Source organism: Thermobia domestica, chromosome 12 (assembly GCF_964235325.1).
Source record: "Thermobia domestica chromosome 12, izTheDome1.hap1.1, whole genome shotgun sequence".
NCBI classification, from domain to species: domain Eukaryota; kingdom Metazoa; phylum Arthropoda; class Insecta; order Zygentoma; family Lepismatidae; genus Thermobia; species Thermobia domestica.
The window spans coordinates 77,526,173-77,553,117 of NC_137465.1; the positions used below are offsets into that span (position 1 = coordinate 77,526,173).

General features: G+C 34.8%; 1 protein-coding gene across 1 annotated transcript in view; it reads right to left on the bottom strand.

Moving 5' to 3' along the window:
• Nucleotides 1-26,945, bottom strand: part of Idh3a (isocitrate dehydrogenase [NAD] subunit alpha, mitochondrial) — a 315,440-nt gene that overhangs the window by 1,700 nt on the left and 286,795 nt on the right. The window lies entirely within an intron of this gene.

Genomic DNA, 26,945 nt, shown 5'->3' on the forward strand with positions numbered 1-26,945 from the left:
GCTTGCTCCCGGAAAATTCTTAAGTTAAACGAAACGCCTACAGTGAATATGTCAGTGATAAGAAGATTTGTGTAATGGAAGGAGAGAAGATTCCAACAAGTTCTTAAAAGACAAAATTTTCAGTGCGTTACAGTGATTAACGAAACATATATATATATATATATATATATATATATATATAAGCGCGGATCCAAGGAGAGGGCTATAAAGGCTATAGCCCCCCCACCTTGACGCTCAGGTCTACACTGAATAAAATGGGTTTCAATCCTACTTTTCTTACACTGGATAAAGCGGAAAACCATGGTTTAGCCCCTCCCTTGATCATATCCTGAGTCCGCGACTATATATACAGAAACAGTACGAGAGTGGATAGCTTTTAAAGAAATATTTTTTGGGTGCTATGTGCGTAAATGTGAAATTAATTGTGCTAAGAAAGATGGAAGAGCCTATGAAGAACAGTTCGAGACTATGAACTTATAGATGGGATCTATTTATTTTTATGTACTTTTTTTCGTTCAATGCTATGTAAGGATGAGATATCGCCTACTATATACAATTCGTGTAACTAATTATGATTAAAATGCAATAAAATTGAAATCACGCAGACATATAACTATTAATAGAATCATTCCATATCTAATATCACCCAATTTAAAACATAATGATTGCATGACCATTTTTAATTTACCTATTTTTTTTCAATATTGAAACTTTCATATGTCAAGAGTTCAAAAACATTTTCCACATATTAAAAGTTTTTTTTTTTTTCTATCTGTTGGGTTAGATGTCCCACGCTTTTGCATTTCTTGACATTTGCAGCTTTTGTAATACTTCAGAAGCTACTTGACTCAAGGAAGTGAAACAGAAATATATAAAAAAGACTAGATTTTGTTATATTCATAACTTTACCATCTTGTACACTAACACCGTAAAATTAGATTCAGATTCGAGCATTGAAACTTATAAAAATTCAATTTTTCCACCAGTATTTCACTGTGAAGGGGAAGAAGTATCCATTCAATATTTCATTGTGAAGCGAAAAATATTAACATCTCTAGTTTACATGATTTATAGCTTGTGTATGGATTTTCAAGGCTGATATCCTTTTCCTTTGTTTATCATCTTTTTCAAAATCAAAAGTGCAATTTTTCTCCAAAATTACGAGTTTTTGTTTTCTCATATCTCAGATGGGCAAGTAACAAAATTCAGAAATGTTACTGTTTGAAGATCCAAATGGGTAGAGCAAGCAAGTATTCAACTGGTAAGCAAGGCATTCCAATTACAAAAGGCCCAAAAGTCAAAAGAAGAGGAAAATAGCATTTATATTCTGAAAACCAGATCTGTATTCTAAATAAACATGTAAAGAAGGATTTCATTCTTTAGGTTGATAACAAACATTGCAAATATTACGACACACATTTAATGTTATATTTGTTTTATGGCATGTGTATCTGAAAAGTTAATATCCATTAGTTTTGGTCAAGTTTCATTTTACAAAGACAGTTTTTGATTGGATCACTACACATAATTTTACTGTGACATCAAACAGGGGTGCCCACAAGGGGGGCTATGACGCAAACTGCGTCATTGAAATATTTGGGGGGGGTTAAAAATCTATATAAATATGTTTGATGGGGGGGGGGGTAAAATTAATCGAAAAGAAGATTTTTTCATGGAAGAACACCTACGCATAGACAATTGGGGGGGTGCGTCATGGACATAAGGGGGGTGGGCACCACTGCATCAAATGTGAAATATCATTGCACAAACGTACGGGTGCTATAAGAACGTCTAGTTGCTGTTGTCACCTATTGTTGAAAGTGTTTCCTTAAAATCTTTTTGAAGGCATCGACAATGTATTATCATAACTTAAACCGGCGGTTCCTAACCAGTATCTAGTGAAATTTGAATTTAAAACCTATTTAATTGGCTAAAATCAATTCTAAGACAATGTACCAGTTAACTTAATAATAAAATCAAACAAATACGTTGCGATGCCATGAGTGTTCAGTAAAGTGTGTTATCAGTTAAAAAAAAAAAAAAAGGTTGGAAACCTCTGACAAACTAGGTCCATGGGCCTGCAGAACCGAAGAACTTTACCACCATTAGTGATTGTAAATATAAGCAAGATCATTCGCACTAAAAGTTAAATTTTCCACGAATGTTTCACTTATTACCACGCCTTGTTAATCTACAGATTTTGATGTTCTGTAACATGTAATAGTAGTTTTGTTAATAATAATCACTCTGTGCCTAGCTCTTGTCTTGTCACTTTTCTTTCCCATTGGCTTCAGTACTTTGAAAATAATGAATCCCCTTGGACTTTTTGGCACAAAATTAGTTGCTCTACATATCTTGAGGCGATGAAATTCGGTCAATTTATGTGTGCTGTACAGCGCCTTGGCGAAATATCTTTTAGTTGCTTCTCCTGTGCCGGCTCAAAATGGTTTGAATTTAGATGATGCAAATAGTTAAATTCTGCTTCAAGTCCAAAGTCATTTTCATGATTACTAACATTTACAGATTTCCTGTTTTTATACTGAGTCGATAATCCATCACCACTTTTTTTTTTTTAAAAAAAAGAAGGTGCTACAATTTTAGTATCATATTAGTATTTTTGAACGCGTGGATTGCTGCAGTGTGGATTGAAGCAAGAAAGAAAGAAAGAAAGAAAGGAAGGAAGGAAGAGGAAGGAAGATAGATAGATGGATGGATGGATACATACATACATACATATACACACATACATATACCCATATACATACATACATACACACACACACACATACATATATATATATATATATATATATATATATATATATATATATATATATATATATATACATGTGTGTAATGTGGGTTTCTGTCACCACGGCTTGGCGCGCCCTCAGATTGCGGATCTAGAAGGTCTCTAGATATAGAGGTTAGCTGTAAATATATTGAATAAGAAGCGGATAGAGACAGACAAGGAGTGGTCCTCCACCTTGGGGGCTTGGCGTGAGGATAACAACTGACACTTTAAAAAAGGCACTTGTTCAGAAACACTCACAGAAGCCTCGGACCAGGACTGATAACTTGGCACGACCTCAGCAACATAAAATGGACATAAAATTTGGAACATTGAATATTAGAAGTCTTTATAGGGGAGGCGCGTTAAAATCCAAAACGAGTGAGTTACAGAAATGCAGAATGGACCTAGAAAAAGATCAAGAAGTTAGGTGGGAAGGAAGTGCAACTGTGAAGTGTAGAAATTTTACGTTCTTTTACGTGGAAGGAAATTAAAAAAAAAATCACCAATTAGGAACAGGGCTTTTCATTCGTAAACGAATAATATCAACAAATAAGCGGGTTAAATTTGTTTATAACAAACTTTCTTTTATTACTCCTAAGAACCGGTGGTGTGATGTTATTGTTTTAAATGTACACGCCCCAACAGAACATAAGGATAACGAGATAAAAGATAGTTCAGTTTTAACTTTTGTTTAACATTTAAAAATCTTGGTTTGAACACTTTCGTTCAACATTTTGCACTTACTGATAAATATGATCAAAACCATTTACTTGTTAATCGAGTAGTTAAAAACCGGATAATGTTTGACGGTTAACCGTGAAACGTAAAATTGTTTGAAAATTTTTGGTTTCAAATTTTTTTCGTTTGAAACTTTTGTTTGAAATTTTTGAAATTCTTTGTTTCAAAATCTTTTTTTAATTTTTTTTGTTTGAAAATTTTTCGTTTGAAATTTTTGTTTCGAAATTTTTGTTTGAAAAAATTTTTGTTAGTTTTTGTTTGAAAATTTTGGTTTGACATTTTTTAAGTTTGTGTATTTATTAGTAAAGAATTGTTTAGAACAAAACCATCTGGCAACATTGTTTATCACGATGCAATAGTACACGTCAGAACATGATAATGCAACGTCATCAGTTTTGCAACAACGTTCGAGATAGTATTCATGATAATGGCATCCTGGTTACTTGTCTCCAGTTTCTAAACTCACGTGATGTGATGAAATCATTTACCGATTTTCAACTGAATATACCTTATAGAATCTTAGCTAGCCAAATGATCCCTACAAAGTTTGGATTAAGAATCGTAGTGATAAAGATATTATTTTACCAGCAAGATATTTACCTATGGAAGCTTCAAAACAAGAAGAACTGTTACGTTTTTAAACACTGGATCTGTATCTTTATGCTATAAAAAAAAGATTCGTTGGACGGAGTCATCAATTTGAATTTACTACACAACCGGATCTGTGAATTTGGTTTCGTCAGCAATTGTGATGAAATCATGAATTCAAACGTCAGCCATAGCTGTATGCTGAAATCTTTAATCAGAGAATGCGATCTATGAATTTGGTTTGGTTAGCATGACGTCAGCAATAACTATGAAATTAAAAATACCGTGTAATAATTTGAGCAAGTGTATTTCAGCAGGAAAGATGTGTACTTCTAACGATAAAGATTTCCTCTTCGCAAGCTATTATCCAACAAACAAAACATGTCATGGTTGGTATCTGTGCTACAACGTTTGAACCTGTGATCCGATTGGGCAAAGCGGAACAATTTGGTGTACAACTGAACTTTCAAGAATGGCACGAATTGACCAAATGAATGATTATTTTCAACGGAAACGCAACGGAACAAATTCATCAATGTATTCCAGTGTCTGAAACATGCTGTGGAAGTGTGCAACGAAACAAGTATATTCCTGAAAAAGTACTATTTTGAGAAATGTGTCATGCATCTTGTACAACATGTATCTAGATGTTATGATCGTTGTCAACATCGTTCGTGGGTGCATACCTGTATTAATAAACAGTTTATTTGTGATCAAATGGACATTTAGTTTCCACCAATTGACATTCCAATAAATCTTAAAAGACTTCAGTTGGAATTAAAATTATACGCTAAAGACAAACTAGTGCATGAAGTTCAAAATATATTGTATCGACAATATCAAGATCCATTATCTGGTATGGATGTATGTGCAGTGTAATAAAATGATCCATTTTAATGATTTGTGTTTTCCATTTTTAGTACAACCCCATGTTCTGACGTGTACTATTGCATCATGATAAGCAATGTTGCTAGATGTTTTTGTTCTAAACAATTCTTTACTAATAAATTCACAAACTTAAAAAAATATCAAACCAAAATTTTGAAACAAAAACTTTAACAAAAATTTTTTGAAACAAAAATTTCGAAACAAAAATGTTTAAACAAAAAATTTCAAACAAAAAATTTAAAAAAAATTAAAAAATTTTTGAAACAAAAAAATGTAAAACAAAAATTTTCAAACAAAAGTTTCAAACGAAAAAAATTTGAAACCAAAAATTTTCAAACAAATAATTTTACATTTCACGGTTAACCGTCAAACATTATCCGGTTTTTAACTACTCGATTAACAAGTAAATGGTTTTGATCATATTTATCAGTAAGTGCAAAATGTTGAACGAAAGTGTTCAAACCAAGATTTTTAAATGTTAAACAAAAGTTAAAACTGAATGCAGCAAATATTTGAAAATCATCTGCCAATCAGATTGCACGAAAGATAGTGATCAGCCAATCAAATTGCATCAACAATAACTTCGTCAGTGCCAGATTACGTCACCTTGTGATTAAATTTCAGTGTTGCAGCATGCATTGCCTTTAGACTATGAGTCATAAGATTTAATAAGGTTACCTATCAGATTTCTGAAAACTCAATGGCAAATCAACCACTACCAATGATCTTAGACTACGAGCTATGACTAAAGTTCAAAATATTGTTTCAAATTTCGCGCCTCAATTTTGTTTATCACAATTCCTCAATTTACTAAAATTTTGTTTATCACAATTCCCAAATTTAAAGAATGGTCCTCTTGATATACCTAAGTCTTAGAATTAATCATATCATTATATGTTCAATAAGGTCAATAATCACCATCAATTGTTTACCTTAGCGGAACCAACTGTTGTCTAGAAGTGTGTACTCAAACTTAAGAAGTACCACAACAAAGGAAATGAATCCCTGTACACTTCCTCATCAAGGACAATCACTACATCGTATTGCTTACGTTCATATTTGGCGGGAATAATCAAAACCAATGACGTAATTTCATTTTGACAATTCTCAAATTCTCCTACAAAGTTTCAATGTACCAATGTCCTGCGCCCCTTATCCCATCATAGGTCAATAACTGATCACATAATTATACTAATATTTGACAATGAATGAGATACCATCCAATTCTAAGAACAATTACCAATTATTGATATGACAATAAGAAATGTATCCCTCCCAAAATTTAAGATTGGTACACAAATACACCTGTGTCTTATGAAAAAGTAATAAATCCTGTACTCATTCAATGATAAAGCCGTATCAAAGAAGATAAAGGAGGTCAATAACCTTTAAAATTTGAATATTTGGCCATAAAAGGGACACCAACTTGTTATTTGATAATTCCCAAATTTTAGGAATGGTTCTATGTACCCCAAAAATTTAAAAGGGAACATAAAAATATAAAGGTAATAAATCTCTGTACACATTCTGTTCCTTATCAAAGGATTCATTTACATTTTTGACAATTTTTTTAGCCATGAAAGGAAACGAAATTTATAATGGTATATATTAAGAACCTTTACCAAATTGGGCAATTTCCTAACTTTAGAGGTGAGCCAATATACCTCTGCCAAATTTTAAGATGGAAGCATCACACATTCATATATTCATCTAAGGTATTAAAACCGCATCAAAGGGGTCAATAACCTCCGAAATTTAAATTTTTAACAATTTTTTATCCATAAAGGGAACAAAATGGACCACCCAAATTTATACTAATACATATTAGGGTCCTATATTATTATATCAAAGTTTTAAATTGGAAAATTTCCAAAATTTCACGGTGGGCCAATGTACCTTTACCAAAATTTTAAGATGAAAGCATCGATGTGCCTGTATCTTAAGAAATAGAATAGACCCCTGTACATGCCCACATAATCACATAAGATAATAAACGTCATCAAAGAGGGTCAATAACCTCCGAAATTTGATTTTTGGTAGTTCTTTACTCATGAAAGGGAACGATGTGGACCATGCAAATTTATAGTGGTACATATTGAAGTCCTATACTATGATACCAAATGCTTATATTAAACAATTTTTAAAACTGAATGAATGAGCCAAGATACCCCTCCCAAATTTTTAAAGGGTGCATGAATGTACCCATGTCTTATGATAGAAATGAACCCATATACATGACCATATAACCATATAAGGTAATAGGACCTCATCCAAGGGGATAAATTGGGCCAAAAACCAAACACGTGGTTGTACTAAAATTTGGCACTTTGTACCCTTGAAAGGGAACAAGGTGAACCACCCAAATTTATAGTGATCTATATTAGGGTGCTATACTATAATACCACATGTTTAGATTGGGTACTTTTCCAAAATTAAAGGGGTGAGCCAAGGTACCCCTCCCAAAATTTTAAAGGGGTGCATCAATATACCCATGTCTCATGATAGGGAATGAACCAATATACATGACCATATAAGGTAATAGGACCTCATCAAAGGGGACGAATTGGGCCTAAAGCCAAACACATGGTACAACGTATTGCTTACGTTTATATTTTCGCAATTTTGTACCCCTGAAAGGAAACGAGTTGAGTTGAGTTGATTTTAGTTTAGCGTCCCTTTCAGCAGCGAGGCTATATGAGACGTGGACCTACTGATTAACGTGGAATCCGAACCACATGAGCTCCCGCCGGGAATCGAACCCGGGTCTCCCACGCCAAAGGCGCGTATGCTAACCGCTTAGCCACGAGAGAGCTCTGAAAGGAAACGAAGTGGACAACCGAAATTTATAGTAATCTATATTAGGGTCCTATAATACCAAATGTTTAAATTGGGCAATTTGCAAAATTAAGGGGGTGGGCCATGGTACCCCACCACCATGTCCTGGGAAAAATTATTTAATACCCGAAAAGCATGATGAAATATTCTTCCATTAATTTTGAAACGTACAATTGCTATCTTCTTTATCAAAAGAGAATTCTGAGTAATTACTTTTATTCGTGTGTCGATATTCAATATCTTAGCATTAGGTAAAACTAAATCCTCTCCAATTATTGATATCTGCGAAGCAGAATCTAATACAGGGTCAGCATTCTTATCTTCAATCAATAATGGCAATAAGATCATATTTAATGGCATGGAGCACATTTAATATTGCTGTGTATATTAAAATGTTGCATAGTTCTCGGTGTTTCGATAAGCCTATGAGGCTGTGGAAGGCAGCAAAGAAAATTTTTGCGCTGGAATTATTCGTAACGTAGGACCCGCTTGAAATAGTCGGCTCCAGGGCCCCAAAAGCCTTAATCCGCTCCTGCCTATATCCACTGGTCCGGATTGAAAATTTCCAGTCTTGCTTTTTCTCTCTTTCTTTTGTAATATTGTAGACATTAATATTGTGCACTTTCATTATCAAGAGTGGACGTAACAAAAGAAAATGCCCCAAATAGAATTAACATTGTTCTGAAAGATTTTTTGTTTTAAAAATGGTGTATTTTTAGTTTTCCTTGTGCCGACCGTTTGTCAATCTGCACGTTAGAGAGTTTATATTGTGTATAATTGCTTCTTAAGGTGGATTACATTATAATGACGTTTACGTTAATTATATTTGATTTCTTTTTTATCACTTAGGGATGTAACGCATTTAGAAATAAGTTCCTTGGATATTAGTATTTCTTTATGAATTTTCTCGATTTTATTCGTAGTTTCCTAAACAAATTTCCATATTCTAAAACTGTACCCTTTTTTGCCAACTTCAATAGTCGTTAAAATATTTTATAATTGTAAATAAATTTACAGCCGTTGTCCTTGTTTGTAGTAGACTTTAAAAAACAACATTCGCTTCACGCGTTTGTATAGAAAAAAAACATGGCGACCACCATGGTAACGGAAAGGAAATGACGACATCACTATTTCAGTCTATTGTGTATTGCGATCTACATTTTTTCTTTTCTTTTTTTAAAGAAAGGGAGGTGGTGTTTTTTTGTTAACAAAAGAAAGAGTGGCAGTACTATTTAAAAACAAGGTGAAAGAGTAATGATAATATAAAAGATCTCAGTCTAAGTGGATGAGATTTCAAATTGGATTTCATGAGTTGCAGGTGTAGTGATCTTAAATAGGGATATACCTTATTTTCTATTTAGATTAGTGTTGTCATATTACCCGATTTTTGCAGGTACCACCCGATCTTCAGGTTCTATATTTGTCCTTCGCTTAAACGTATCTTAATCACGAAAAACCACCCGCTTTTTGGGATTAGAGAAAAATCTAAGACGACTTAGTGGATAAAGTGCTGGTATATTCAACGTAAACCGCTACACCTCTGACAATCTTAATCGCGATTGAGTTAAATTTGGACTCGCGCTCAGGTTGAGGCTATGAGCTATCTGAGCAGTGCGCGGGTTTGATTGATTGATTTTTAGTTTAGCGTCCCTTTGAGCAGCGAGGCTATATGAGACGTGGACCTACTGATTAACGTGGAATCCGAACCACATGAGCTCCCGCCGGAAATCGAACCCGGGTGCAGTGCGCGGGTGTAGGGCCATTTGCTAATAAGAGATCTGCTCTAATGCACAATAGTTTTCTTTGTGTAGTTCATGTGTTTCTAATGTAATGTATTGGAGGTTCTATACGAATGAATATTCGTTTGTAGATGATGTGACAAACATACTTGAATTATTCATGCCTTCATAAGCTACAAGAATGCCGAACGACAATTTCAAGTGTAACTTTAACGACTCTTATAGAAGCGAATTTACGTATATTAGCCAGGGCAGAACTCAGTTTGAAGCAAAATGTACACTCTGGAAAACTCAGTTTCGTTTGAAAGTAGGCTGCAAGGAAGCAAACTGGACCCAACCTGACTTTTTTATGCATTTTGTAAATTAGACCACGAGAAACACGAATCTGAAGGAATTTTGACATTTCGAATTTCGGAACTCGAGATATTCGAACATAAAGTGACCACGGAAGTAAACCTGAGTTTTTATATATTTCGTAAACTAGGTCACAAGGAACACGAATCTGAAGGATTTTTGACATTTCGACTTCCGGAACTCGAGATATTAAAACTTTAAGTTTAATATAGATATATTCTCAATACGAAGCATATTATGTCCTGTGAGGTATATAAAGGTAACCAAGAAAGTTCTGTCGCTTTTTGTGGAGGTCTGTGTTCAACTGATTCTCACACCGTGAGTTGAATGCGAATGGAGAAAAGGCGAAGGTCAGATGTTGGTGTGGGATATCCAACATTCTACCTGGTTGTGGCAGTTCAGTTACAACGTGAACTTGTGTAAGGACAGAGTTAGTATCGAACCTCCACAGAGCTCATACGGGCGTGTATGCTGTACGAGTTCGAACTTGGGTCAAACGCCACTGCAGTGGGGCGGAAGATATCTCGGGCCTTTCGTGAGGGTGTCGTGATTACGCAAACAATGCAAGGGTGGTTTAGAAAGTTTAAGGATGGTGACAAAGCACTCACGGAGCACCACGTGCCGGAAGACCAACACATGTACAAAATGAAGATCTTTAGGTAGCAATTGAGGCGAACAGTGGAGAGACCTGTGAGGAACTGGGGCTAACATTCAATATGAGTGGAGAAACCATCCGGCAGCACCTCCATCAACTTGGGAAGCACTACAATTTGAGTCTATTGGTCCCACATGAATTAACTCCGGGCCAGAAGGCTACGCGAGCAGACACCTGTGTTTCTTTGCTGTCTCGTCTGAGGAAGGAGCCATTTCTGGACAGGATGTTGACATGTGATGAGAAGTGGGTCCTGTACGAAGCTCCACGGCATCGTCATCATTGGTTAAAATCCCATGAACCGGTTCCAAAACAACTTAAATCAGAAATGCAGCAGAAAGTCCTCCTGTATGTTTGGTGCACTGCTCGCGACATCGTGCATCGGAAACTGCTACCGACTGGTCAGAGAACATCAATGCAACTGTCTACTGTCAGCAGTTGAGCCGTGTTCAAGAAAAACTCATAACCCTGGAGTTTCGCTATCTCAATCGCTAAGGGATTCTCCCATTACGGGACAACGCTAAGCCCCACATGGCTAGAGTGACCCGGGACACCATCCTACGCCTTGGATGGGAAACACTATTGCAACCGCCATACTCCCGGGACATTGCACCGTCCGATTATCACCTATTCCATTAATTGGACACTCACCTTAGAGAACTCCAGTTCAACTCCGTAGTAAAGGTGCAAAATGCACTTGATACCTTCTTCGCTTCACGGTAAACCAAGTTCTACCTCGAAGGAATCCATGCCCATCCCGAACGTTTTCAGAAGGTTGTTGATACTGATGGGTACTATTTTTGATCTTCCAGGTACGTATTAGGCAGGGGTGTAGCCACAGGGGTGGGCATCGGGGCCAGGCCCCCCAAATGATTTCCTGGGCCCCCCTTATGGCCAGATGTTATAACCTCATCGTGAGATTACTTCGCTTCAGTCATTTAAAAATAACAAAGTTTACATACAATTAATAATTTACGGTAAAATAGTATTTTACCATACCGATCACAAAATAGTATGGTATTTCTTCCTTATAGCGATCCGAAAATAATATGGTATACTTTTTGTGACAGCAGATTACACAATTTACGGCGATTTGTATTTGACAGTTTGAAGACAAATGTTTTGACAAGGTACAATAAATTCTATCATAAAACAATGGTACTAAACTAAATCCTAAGTACATTATATTATTTATATGCTGTAATTAGTGTTTTAACAAAACTTTTTATCAGATGGAAAATTTGGTGAGAAGCAATGTTTTTATTCAGTTTTTCAGTTTGGATTTCATTCGCTTTTTTAAATGCTATTTCGTGTAAAACAGGAAGTGAGATCTAGCTGTTAATAAAATAATTGTCTTTTTAGTCAGGAATAATAAATAAACATTTTTGTCAGAAAATCTTTAATAAATTAAGTGCAATTTCAAAGAAAATCAGTCTTATGTATAAAAGTAACCAAGAAAGTTCTGTCGCTTTTTGTGGAGGTCTGCGATAATTGGCCCTCACTGGCGGCAGGGTTTCGTCGAGTCGAAACATATATCTGGCGTCGGGGTGCTGAAGTTACCACCGCGTAGCAGCGACCAGCGAGAACTTCGTTTTGGTCCGCACTTCTTCGATTCTTCGCGGAGAATCGTGAAGGGACCAACACGAACTATCGCCAGTCATGTGCATGCGGTTATTATCATATATTATTTTTTCCTGACGAATTGTTCTTAAAGTGAACTCCGAGGGTCAAGAATAACCTCTGCCTCAACATCATGAAGTGAAAAATCTTGAGATAAGTGCGATAATTGTATAAATTTAGATGACAACTGTCGTCGATCATTAGAAAGTGAGTATGCGAGAACTATAAAATAAAGTAAATAGACACGCGTCATTTTGTTACAAAATTACATGGCGAACACATTTTATCTAATTCCAAACAGTTATCGTCGAATATACACGGTTAAAGGAGCACTCTGATTGACCAAATTAAAAAGATCTTAACGATTTATCCCTTTACAAGCGACGTTTCCTTCATCGCCTTCATAGCGAAGTAGGAAGAACACTTGCCTAGTAACCATAAGGTTGGTGGTTTGAGTCCCCTTCGGGGTAATTTTTTGATACTTTTGAAGTGTTTTTTAGACTCACCTTAATGTAACTAAATCACACATATAGGCGATTTAACATTTTGGGAGAGTAATTTTGTGGTTCATTGGTGTTTTGTCGCGTCTCTGCCGCTGGTGGTATAATTTCCAAAACGGTAGAGGGGCCACTGGGAACGTCGCTGCGGCGCCGCCAATGTTTGGCGAGATGTCGCTAATTGCTCATTTGTGGTACACCGACGCTTACGGCATGGGGTCAATTCAGTGTGAGTGGCGAAACCATTCAGCAGCACCTTCATCAACTGAGGAAACACTAGAAGTTGGGTCGATGGGTCCCACATAACTTGACTCCGGGTCAAAAGGCAACGCAAGCAGACACCTGTGTTTCTATGCTGTCTCGTCTGAGGAAGGAGCCATTTCTGGACAAGGTGTTGCCATGTGATGAGAAATGGGTCCTATACGAAGTTCCACAGCGTCGTCATAATTGGTTAGCATCCCATGAACGGTTTCAAGACAGCCGAAAACAGCACTACACCAGAAGAAAGTCCTCCTGTGTGTTGGTGAACTGCTCGCGGCATCGTGCATCGGGAACTGCTACCAGCTGGTCATCGCACCAATCCAACTGTGTACTATCAGCAGTTAATACGTGTCCAAGAGAAACTCAAAACTCTGGAGCCAGCACTTCTGAATCCCAAAGGGGTCCTTATGTTACAGGACAACGCTAAGCCCCTCGTGGCTAGGATGACCCGGGAAACCATTTTACGCCTTGAATAGGAAACACTATTGCATCCGCCATACTCCCTGGACATTGCACCGTCCGATTATCATATGTTCCCTTCCTTAGACGATCGCCTTAAAGGATGCCAGCTAAAATCTCAAGTAGAGGTGCAAAATGCATTTGATACCTTCTTCGCTTCACGGAACACCAACCTCTACCGCGATGGAATAAATGGCCTTCCAGAATGTTTGCAGAAGGTTGTCGATCTATTCTTGATCTTCCAGATACGTGTTAGGTGACATATGAATGTTCGGAGGTGGTGGGTGAGAAAGCGATAGAACTTTCTTGTTTACCTTTACAGGTCGGTTCTGTGTATTGAAATAGTTATGCACAAAGGTATAATGTTTGGTCAGGGACAGTAGTTCTTGGTTAAACATAATACAAACTATCTGTAATATAATTTATCAAATAATAATAATAATAAGAAGAAGAAGAAACTAAAAACTGTTTTTAGTTTTCCGGAAGGAAACCAAAATTTTCCAGTTTTTTTTTCAAAAACACTAGCTGCAACACATTTTTTTTTTTTAGATTGTAGCTGGTCCCCCTTCAAAAACGACGGGCCCCTCCTACAGAAACCTGCTGGCTACACCTCTGGTCTTATGTGACATATCGATGCTCTAAGGTGATAGGTCAAAAAACGACAGAAGTTTCTTCGTTAATTTTATACATACTATGTAAAAATACTGTATAAGTTCTAGTACCTCGAGTTCGGGAAGTCGGAATGTCAAAATTCCTTCAGATTCGTGTTCCTCGTCGTCTACTTTACAAAATATATAAAATTCAGGTTGGGTCCAGTTTGCTTCCATGGTCACTTTATGTTCGAATATCTCGAGTTCCGACAATTGAAATGTCAAAATTCCTTCAGATTCTTGTTCCTCGTGGGGGCGCGGTGGCTCAGTGGTAGAGCGTTCACCTCTGGCGCTTGGGGTCCCGGGTTCGATCCCAGCCTCCGCCAAGTGAACTTTGTGGTGGACAAACACCGTGCTCGTGGGTTTTCTCGGGGTTCTCCCGTTTCCTCCCACTTTCTTCATTCCACCATTTCACTCATCTCTCATAATCACCGTCTCCTTTAGCCTAACCGGCATAACCGTGGGACGTAAAACTTAAAGATTTCATTTCATTTTTCTTGTTCCTCGTGGGTCAATTTACAAAATATATGAAAATCAGGTGGGGTCCATTTTGCTTCCCTGCAGCCGAAAAGTACATTGGAAGTATCATCAAAGAAGTAACTTAAAAAAAAAAAAAAAAGTGCGAAGGATCCCAGGGATGTTTCGGTGTAGGACGTTTTGGTGTACGGATGTTTGGGTGTACGGACGTTACGGTGTTCGGGCGTTTCGGTGTAAGGACGCTTGGCTGTAAAGGACGTTTCGGTGTATAGCCTAATATTTGATTGCATTAATCATGTGCTCGTAATGAACAGTCATGAACTTTCATACTGTAGCTACTCTGCAATAGTGTAAACTGATTATTATTGAGTCAATTAGAGGATGATAATACAACAAAAATGCATTTGTAACAATAATTTCGATTCAAAGGTGTTTACAGTAGAGATGCAAAAAAGCCGGCTTTTTTGAATCGATGGTTTTTTCACATAAAAAGCCGGCTTTTTTTTGAAAAAAAAACGAGAATTTTGGAAATTTTGGCTTTTTTCATTTTCACGAATTTTCTATCTAAATAGCTTTCTTATAGTATATTCAATAATTAGATAAGAATTCCATGACCTAAATGCCATATTTCGCTTTAAAATTCACTATAAAGATGGATGGAGCACATGTTTTACGAATTAAAGCTAACATGAAGAATGTAGTATTTGAGGGAAATTTTAGAGGCTATTTAACTTTATTTTTACTTTTGAGTTATCGACATTTTTTTTTCTCGTGATCATTTCAGTTTGTCATCCGTGTTTCATTTCTAAGAGCTTAGTTTTACATTTAGAGTAATGACGGGATTTTCCCGATGGCTAAAGCGGGAGTTTCCCAATTTAAGAGATTTACTGAGCGGACTTCTTTAAGCTTACGTGACCTCTTCCAGCATAACCCCGTTGTTGCATAACAACACCAAGGCGAAACAAACTTATTTCTGTCAATATGTAATATAAATACATAAAGCAAAATATCTATAAAAAAAAAAAGTTTAAACCAAAAAACCTGGTTTAAACAAAAAAACTAGTTTAAACCAAAAAACCTGGTTCAAACCAAAAAGCCTAGTTTAAACTCCCCCCCCCCCAAAAAAAATAGGGTTTTTGGCATTTTCAAAAACAACCATGGTTTTTACCAACCCTGCTTACTTTTGTATGTAGGAGATTAAAAAACTCTTATTATATACATTGGTTAATCCATTGGAATTCATAATGTAAATATGTTGAGAAGTAAAACTCTTTGAATTATCTTTTCGAAATTCATGGTTTATTTTTGAGGTTTTATATTATCATCGGCATCAGCCACTAATTAAATAACTTTTTGTGTTATAATGAAGCGAAACAAAATCTGGTTTATCAATTTAAAGCAGAATTTTGAAAAAAAAAAAAAATTCCCAAGCAAAAAAGCGAAGCAGAAAAATCCGTTTTTTTTTCTTTCAAAAAAGCCGGTTTTTCTCCGAGCCCTTGCATCACTAGTTTACAGGCGACTTTTATAGAACAATAATAATCCAATCTAATTCAAAATTCAAATTTAATTCTAATTTACTGCAAAACCTTCAACATCATTTCTGAATACAAATAAATATATTGCACAAAGTTCCTGAGACATAGTAATAATATTTACAAACTGAATAATACTTGAAAGGAATTTTGTTGAAGAAATTGAAACTACATAGAATCAGTTTACATAGAATCACTTAACTCAGAATCTAAAATTGTATGCAATTCCTTTTAAAAATGTAATTACATCATCGGATTTGTAATTTTCACAAACGTTGCTCAGTCTCTTCGTAACGTCGGCGTATCTTTTGTTTATTCTGACTTCATGTCCACCAGTTATTTGTTCCATTCGAACAGCACTAAGAGATTCCTCTCTTTGCAAAGTATCTAGGAACTTCCATAACGAAGGGTGTGCAGCTGCTACATTCGACTCGAATCCCCGATGCCAAGCTTCTATGCTGTTGTTCGTTCTGGATACTTCCATCACAGCTGCAAAATGTTGATTCCACATGTGTATGGGACATCTGAAAATACATTCATATAATATTACTAAACATGCCCATTGTAGGAACTTACTATACATATAAATAGGAAAATAATAGTCCGTTGCATATTCAAAGACATACTTTAGTGTACTTTTTCAAACAGTATATACTGATTGTGCGATATTAATTTTTCTAGGTATATTTTATATTTTTTCTGTTCATCTCAGTCTTTCAATCTATCTGTAAAAGCCTACAATACTCACTGAAAAATACTTACAGCTTTAATTAAAGTGTTTACGGTATAATACCTTACGCTTTTTTGTTTTATTTAATTTAATAACATATAAGGGCATCTAACTAACTTTTGTCGTTGATTTTAGGTGACAAAATTGCATTCTAGTCCTTCAGTGAAAGAAGAAATTAAACAAAAATGTGACAATTAATTTACGTAGACTACACTTACACATTCACTTACCTTGAGTTTCGTCGTCCTCCCCTCCCAAGCGGTCGTCCAATATAATAGTCTTCAAAGTAGTCCAGTATAGGCTGCAACGTGTTTTCTAATTTGCAGATAAAACTTCAAAAGCAGTAGAAACGTCCTCTTCTGGCACGAATGCAAGGGCAGGTATCATTCTGCGCTGTTTGGCGAATTCTGCGTCACTACTGTATAATCCCTGGAAACCTTCAGCCTGAATCTTCCTCCACACATTTTGCGTAAGGTGAAAAAGCAGGTATGAATTTCGCACTGAAATGTTTTCTGGAAAGCAGCTATGGCAGCTATCTCCATATCAAGCATAATGCGCTCGGGATCGGCAGATGGAATAATTTGCATGATAGCTTCCAGGAGCCTGGTATAGACTTCTGTCCTTCCTGACACATTTGATGGTGAAAATACACAATTTTCGAAAATTCGCAATGTTTAAAAATTTCCAAAAAATCAAGTATATAGTTCTCAGATCTGAAACTTGTTTAGGACGTTGTCTATTATCTAGTTTCTATGTAGGCAAAGAATTGAAGATGAGTCTCATTTATTTCGTTTCAAAATAAACATTCCAAAATTGTAATTTCTAGGTTTCCAATCTCAATGTTCAGAGCTTCTTTTCTCGACGTTCTGAAGCATGTCTCAATGTGCACAGAACATAGAATATTGTCCATTCCATTATCTTTCATATATCTTTGGTTTGAACTCATTATCTTTAAAACCTGAAAAATTAGAGCGTTTAACGGAATGCACTAAAAAGTTCAAAATGTGTAAATGAATGGCAGTTTTCCACTCCCTAAATATGGTCACAATTCATCAACTTTGAACCTATTTTACGAACAAAAGAGTAATTCATAATAGAAACCATTTCTGCAGGAACAACTGGTAGGATTCAGCCCCTTGATGTGTTCTTCTTTAGGCCGTGGAAAACTTCTTGAGACATTTTTCTGACACTGTCCTTCTCTACAACTATAGCATGAATTTACATCTCCGTAATAATATAATTAAGATCCCATCACTGATTCATAATCAGTTTTCTTCTCCTAGATTTGCTAATCTTATTGGGTATGCATGATACAAAAACGGTTATTCGGAAGAAAAACCACCTGTGTATGAAAATTTCCTTTCAAAGAGTGTGCAGCATTTTGCGATTCGTGCACAGTTATTGCCGTAATAAGGCGTGTGTGGTGTGAACAAGGTTTATGCATCACACGCTTTTTTTTTTTTTTTTTTTTTTTTTACGGAATATCATTACCGTAAAACGTTTTCTCAATTAATTCATAATTATAACATTTGAGGATATATGAAGTTCTGACATAGAGTGAGGCGAGGGGACACTATAAATAAGCACCTCGAATAGTGGGAGGTAGAGACACTTTAATCAAGCATTCCATTAAAATAAATACACAAAGGGGTTTCAAATCGGTCTGCAACCTTCTCGCAGTACACCCTTCCAATTATAGCAGCATTTAATTTTTATTTTATTTATTAAATTATATTTTCTATTTCATGAATTTATTTCTCCCTAACGAATAATTTTCATTTTGAAGAGTGGAAGTTTCGGTGTAAACATTGGAACTTTTACACCGAACCAGCCTCACACTTAAACGTCCTTACACCGAGACACCCGTACACCGAAACGTCCTACACCTAAACATCCTACAGCGAAACAGCCGTATCCCGGATCCCAGATCAGTATTTGTAACACACAAATTCACATCATTACTTACGGTTTAGAACTCCCCACTTTTCTGATTTTAAAATATTGCAACCCTAATTTAGCTGTGACTTGTACAACCATCGAACTATCCCTTTCGCACAGTGCTGTTGCATATATTACCATAATAGTCTTGGAGCAAATAAAAAAAAGTTACAACACAGACATAAATCAATACAATTGTCTCAATCGATAGATGCTTTCACAATTGTTAAAAGGTGTAATTAAAAACATCAAACATTGTTTCTGCTTTGAAAAGGACAAACAGGGTTTCGTTTATAAAACCGCAAACACGGTTTCGGGCGGCTTTCGCTTTCGAAAAGAGCTTCTGCGGTTTCGGTTTTCAGAAAACCGGTTTTCTCAAAAACCGAAAACCGCAAATGTCACAAATATTTAACAGCACCAGTAATAACACATCAAAGGAGATAAATTAGGTCAAAAACTCCCGAAATTTAAATTTTTGGCAATTTTTTACCCATGAAAGGGAACGAGATAGACTCCCAATACTAATAGAGGTACATAATATGGTCCTAGGTTACCATACCCAATTTTTAGATTTGGCAATTTCCAAAATTTAAGGGGGGTCCTATGTACCCCTGCCAAAATTTAGAGGGGGTGGTCCTAAGTACCCCTAGGTCATTGACCCCGGGCCAAGGGCATTGACCTTTGACCTATGACGTCACAAAAATTTTTGCTGACGACTAGATATACGGCTTACTATTCCCGTTATATTATCAGTAGAGATGCAAGGAATCGGAAAAAACCGGCTTTTTTGAAAAAAAACTCGGTTTTCTCTGCTTCGCTTTTTTGCTTGGGAAATTTTGGGCTTTTTTCAAAATTTTGCTTTAAATTTATAAAGCAGACTTTGTTTCGCTTCTTTACAGCACAAAAACTCATTTAATTAGTGACTGATGTAAGTAATAATATAAAACCTAAAATAAACCATGAATTTCGAAAAGATTTTTTAAATATTCTTAACATATTTACATTATGAATTCCTAAGGATTAACCAATCGATGTAATAATTTTTTAACTTCTCATTATAACTTCTCATTATACACACAAGTAAGTACTTTTATTTTTAAAAAATGATACACAAATAACTAGCAAAACTGTATGTAGTATTTTTACTTAAAAAATCACACGCCCTCTTTTTGAAACAAAACTGATTCCATACGCAGGGGCGCGGTGGCTCAGTGGTACAGCGTTCACCTCCGGTGCTTGGGGATCCTAGTTCGATCCTAGCTCGCGCCGTGTGAACTTTGTGGTGGACAAACATCGTGCTCGTGGGTTTTCTCGGGGTTCTCCCGTTTCCTCCCACTTTCTTCATTCCACCATTTCATTTATTTCTCATCTTCATTGTCTCTTTTAGCCTAACCGGCATAAGCGTGGGACGTAAACTCAACGATTTCATTTTTTCCATACGCAGATAAAATTATTGGAGATTATCAGTGTGGATTTAGGGAAATTGATCAACTATCGACCACATATTAGTATTCGATAAATACTCGAAAAGAAATGGGAATATATTACCCAGTACATCAGCTATTTATTGATTTAAAAAGGTATACAACTCGGATAGGAGTGAAGTATTGTACAATTCTTACAGAATTCGGAATACCGAGAAAGCTAGTTAGATAAATTAAAATGTGTTTAAATGAATCTCAGAGTAAAGTACGAGTAGAAAAATTCTTGTCCATGAGCTTCAATGTCGAGAATGGTCTGAAACAAGGAGATGCGTTATCGCCATTACTATTCAGCATTGTTCCGGAGTATTCTATAAGGAAAATTAAAAACAGCAACCAGGCCCTAGAGCTGAATGGTATTCACCAGGTTATGGCAGGGGCGGATCCAGGACCGACGCCTGGGAGGGGCGATGGGTTATATATATATATATATACACACAGTGGAGTCTCGTTAATTCGAACTTGGATAATTCGAAATATTGGATAATTCGAACAGAAGTCCATTCCCCTTGAAAAATGTATTGAAAACAATAGTAAAAAAATCGTGGATAAATCGAACTTTTGAACCTATGTTTTTGGATAATTCGAAGCAAATACAGTTGAAAATTTTTTAATGTTGAACAGATGAGTAGTATTCATAAAACCGGTTTGGGGCCACTTCCTTAAACCAGGCTTTTTTTATATATGAAATCCTCCAGCATAGAATCTAATTATACACATCGAAAATTACATCTTCCCCACACTGACCCCATACAGGATACATCTTCTATCTACTTTTATGATATATAACCATAAAAGAATTTTACACCTAAACTTACATCTTAAAACTTACAATGGAATCCTACACAAAATATATTTATTGCATCTTAATCTCCAGTTTATAAGCTTTCATATGACACTTGAATCATGAAAATCCGTTAATAATTAGCTTTAAAAACTCAATGAGAAGGAATACATACAACTTCGGAACAGATGATCTGTCACTGATTCATTTGAACGATTCCAGTACTAGCACAGGACCGTCCAATCCGATTCTCTTTCCTTCTCCTCATGCCAACATACATATATACATATACATAGAGTCCTATAGCAGCTGCAACATGTTTTCTTTCTTTTTTAGCAGCCAAATATAACTCACACTTTCTTCCTGCTCGCTTTGAGGAAGATTTAACTCAGACTTAACCCCGACAGGTCTTGTGCCGGAGTGTCTGTCTTGTGAATCTTGATTCAAGGTTATTTCTTATGAAAATTTCTGATCGGACAACTTTAACTATGCAAATTAAAAAACTTCCCGTGTTACTTAGCTAGCATGAACGAGAAACTGTTTGAATAAACCGCCAACAAAACTAATGTTTTTACCATGCAGTGTCTCCAACTCAATATTTTTTTTCGGAACGTTCCAGGATTTTAATTTTTCAAGATATCGCTTTAAAACATATAGGGATGAATTCACCCCATTACTAATAAATATGATAATTATTAAAAATGAGTTGGCAACACTGATAGTCCCACCCCGAAATAACGTTAATATTTAATACCTCGGCCCCTAATTAACCGATTTCCAAAATTCAAACGGTAAATGAATACTAATAACATAACCATTTTTTTAAAATGCACAAATGGCTGCATAACCCACAGGATATGTTTTCCTTTTTCAATATCTCTACAACATTTCATCAAATCGAAAAATAAAAAATACTACCATAATCACAATAAAATTCTAAGACTTTTTTAAAGAATAACATTTTCCCGAAAACTCAAAAATAAACCCGTAAAAAATTCCCGAAATTTTGAGTTTGCTGTAACTTCATCAAATATTAACCGATTTTCAAAATTCAAACGGCAATCAATAGAGAAATAAATTTAATTTTTTTGAATGTATTGTAGGTTCCATAACTTTAAGGATATTATTTAAAAAACTCAAATAAATCTCTTATTTATGTATGGATATTTAAAATTCAAATGACATTGTGTTCTATATATTCAAAGGTCTTAGTTTTTATAATCTTGAAACTATAAAAAACTTATACACTTAAAATTACAAGTTCGGATATTGATAATGAAACCATAAAAACACTTATACACTTAAAACATACTTAAAACTACAAGTTTTATTTTTGTTATTTTTTGGATTCATTTCTAAAGTAAAACTGATGTATTTTATAACCATTATCTAAATCTTTCAAACCCTCATACTTAACAAACAGCTTATACTTTTTCAAATCTTTCAATACTTGCTCAGTTTCATCATTATATCTTTGTGGTAATAACGTCTTATATTTCTCATCTAAATGTATTAAAACTCTTTGACCATAACGCTGTGTTTGAATCAATTTCCATAATGTTATCTCGTACGCTTTACCTTTTTCTAACTCATCTATGCGAAGGAATCTCAATGCTTTAACATCATTTTTTTATTCAAATAATTAGCCATAGTTTATTTATTATAAGAAAAATGTTCGTTTTATGAGAAATTCATAAAACCAATTTTTATTTACATACATAAAATTTACATACAGAACTCAACAGTTGGATAATTATCTTTTAAACCAGTGTATTTGATTTTTATTCCATCTTTAACGATCTCATCAATCATTTTATCTGTTAAGTGTTTTGTAAATCTAGGTGGGAGAAATACCTTAAACTCTTCACATTCAACTAAAATGCTCTTTCCAAACTTAGTTTTAATTTTTTCCATTTTCACAATCTTATATTCTGTATTTAATTCTAATTCTCTTAATCCAATAACTTGTTTTTGCTCGAGACTTCCAAGCTTATTTAAAAGTTCAATATGACTTGCCATCGTATTTATTATATAGAAAATCAATGAACACACTTCAATTTTTATCTTCACCAAAAATATTTAATCATTTTTTATCAATTTCGTTTATGGAAAAACTTTAATAAAACAATACAAACATACATTTAACTATCTAAAACTCTTCTACTACTTTCTCACTTTCTCATTCTTAGGGTCATATGTAAAGTTCTTTTGTCCAATTAAAATCGCATAGCATATAGTATTAGCAGCCACAGCTTCTGCAAAGTCTACCACAATCTTTATGTTTGTTCTCTCATTTGTCGATACATTTTTCCTCTTACTACAATTAATCACATACATTGGTCTGTTATCTATAAACTCTTTAGGACCATAGTACATTTCGGTATTGCCACATGTTATTCTCTTAAATGCAGTACAATCTTCATACATCTTAAAATAATCCCTGTTAGCAATATCTAAGTTTCTTGATTCTTTTGGAAATACCTCATTCCTCCCATTCTTAAGATAGATATTCTTTACCTTACAATGATCAAACTTACTTGCATCTGCTGTTTGTTTGCCACTTCTATCAGTTTGGAACATTACAACTACGAAATCAGGCATATCAAATTGTCTAGAATTAAATTGAGTAGTAACATCAAACTCCAAGAAAGAACCTACAACAGTCTTCTGAACACACTGATAAGTATGGAATGAAAACATGATTTTAGGTTCTTTAAGAATATTCAACTTTAACTTGTTTTCATAATTAGATTCGTATTCAACAATAGGCATTCTTATCTCCATACTTTTTATTGTTATTTTTCCATCATGAGGAGCTGCTGCACCTGCCCCTGATCCAGTCCATTTGTACAAGACATCGTTATTGTTGTTAGCTTTTGTAAATGTTATTCTCAATCCACCTTTCCACATAACCTCTTTATAATCACTTAAGAAGCCTGGAATTAATTTTAATGGGTACAAAACACTAAAGTCCTTTCTTAGACCAAGTTTATCATCCGTTTCAAATCCTGCTTGTTTTAGATATTCAACTTCTGGTTTGGAAATCTTTAATGTTCCAATAGCTGTAGATGTTATTCCTGGTAGTTCAATCTTATCTATAACAACTCCATGCTTTCTAACCTCAATTTGAGAAAAGAAAAATGGTAAGAAGTTATCTACAAGTTTTATAGTATCATTTGCGCCAAATGTTCCTCCAACTGATGCACCAACACTTCAAAAGTCATATGACAATCTGCTTTGTGTGGATGTACGAACCCATCGCCCACATCGAAATCAAACTCAATATCTTTGTTAGCTTCATTCAAATTATTAAATGTCTTGTGTTAGCTTTAAAGCTTTGTAACTCGTAACTCTCAACACTATCCATTTATTATAAAGAAAATCTTGAAACAACGCTTTTATGGGACATACCCATAAAAGAATTATACATAATAACATTTAAAAACTTAAAACCCCCATCCTAACTTAACCTTAGCATTCATAGCAGTACCAACCCCAAAAGCAGCTAATAGTTCACCAATTGACGCATCACTACTAAATGCTCTTTTCCATGCTTTAGTTTCTAGTTCCTTATCTGCAATATGTCTTGACTCTGTATCTTTATTGTCTCCGTAGTATATATCGTGTTCTTTACAAGCCTCATCTAATGGATTAATACCTTCATCACCTCTTTCTAACCTTTCTTGAAGCTTAGTCCCAGGCCCGCAAAATCTAAAACCTGGAATATGTAATTCAACTGGAAGTTTATTAATCAAATCATTTACTAACCCTTTTCCAAGCTTCTCATCATTCCAGAATCGTGGTGGTAATGTATTTAAGATCTTAATCAAATACCCTATACCTTTTGGATCATTAGAAATAAATTGTGAGAGCTTATTATTAATCATACTTACTATACCTACTTTTTCATTATAAAAGTTATTATTACCAGCCTTTTCTTCTCCATCTATAACTATTAACCGATCAATTAACTTTCTCACATCATCCATCCATATATATTCTTTAGGTATCTCTGTATATTGTTTAATTCCTTCACCAGTCCTTTTAGGAGTTGGAGGTAAAGATGGTTTAATATAATTATCCCAAATAGGCTTGATAATATTAATGTACTTAGAACCTCTACTAGATGCTACCTTTTTATCTCGATTATATTTTTGGAAGACAGCATCTGATTCTATTATTTCCTTGTACTGTTCAAAATCGTCATCATCATAATCTTCAATGGTTTTATTAGTATTCATTGTTGTTAATTCCCATAGAGCTTCTGTTCCTTTATAAGTTTTACCTTTAATTATCAAATCATCACCACTCACTTTAACTTCAGAATTTCCCACCTTATTTATTATTTTTCCATCTTCTTCTACAGTTCTTATTCCAAACACAGTATCATTTCTTTCACTATAATATTTCGTTGCGATCTTACCAAATGATTGTGCTGTTGTTAAAGGTTCTACTCCTTCCACTTTGTCTTTAATTTGTTTTCTCATTTGTTTTATTTCTCCCGTTATAGGTGTATCACTACTACTTGGAGAACTATCATAAGTTATCTTTTTAGGTGTTTCTAGTAGACTAGGATCTATCGAAGCCGTCTTATGTACAACTGGAACAAGTTCAGTTATTAGATTTTTATTTTGTTCTGCTACTTCTTTGATCTCACTTCCCAAGTTTTGAATAGCATCAATTACAGGTTGTTCTTGTGTTTTAAATTTATCATATATACCTGCTCTTTCTTTCTTCCAAGATTTGAAGCCCTTTATCAAGAACTCCTTTAACTTGATATTCTTATCAATTTCTTTCTCATCCATTTATTATATAGCAAACGAACAAACGTCAATAAATGTTAATAAACGTCAATAAACGTGAAAAAACGTCAATAAACGTGAAAAACGTCAAACGTTAAAACGAACAAACGTCAATAAACATCAAACGTTTAAGAAGTGTTTTATCTTGTTCCTATACTTACCATTGTTTACCTTCCTTGTCATATCAATTACTATAAAACCATAATCTTCTTGCCAACATTTTGAACATATCTCTTAAAATTTATCATAAGACATATCTCCTCCAACAAACTCATTATACACATGTTTAAGATTAGTATCATCTTGTCTGAATATGCATAGGAAGTTAACGTTATCTCTTATAAGCTGTTTAGGCACTTTTGAATATGTTTGTGCAAGATAGAAACAGTCTAAATGTCTATGCCTACCTCTTGTAAAGTAATTTCTAACAGTATCTTGATTCTCTAAAATGTAATCATCAAACACAACGACAGAGTATTCTTCACATTCATCAATAGGTACAATAGAATCATTACCGCTTAAGAACGTCGCTATTTGTTTATTGAATTTTTGTTCTGCTTTTTCAAATCGATCTTTTAACTGCTCATACTTTGGCTGATTCATGCTTTTAGAATATATGTAGAAGTAATTATTGTTTAACCAACCTGGCTGTAATAAGAAGTTAAATAACAAAAACGTCTTACCAGACCCAGACGGACCCACTATAAGGCATCGAACATCATCAGGTATAAGCTCTCCATTTCTTTTCTTAACTGTTGTTTCTTTTATCATCTCTTGTACATCCCAATTAATAGTTTTCTTACTCATTTATTATAGAGAAAATAGACTCTTTTATGATCTTATATCTTAAAATTGTTGTTCTCTGATGTTAAGCAACGTATCTTTTATATATTCGCTATCCATTTCACCATTTAGTGTTATTATCATCTCTAACTGTTCTTTAAATGAGTTAATACAAGTGACAATGGTTTTATATTCATCTTTTCTTTTGCTTGTGTTTAACTTAGAAGACAAACCTGTTATTATAGCACTTCCAGGTGCAAGAGACGTTGTTAATATCGAGTAAATTGTTACAGGTATAAAAATATTAATAAACCCAGTTGTTGCAGAAAGTATAACTGACAAG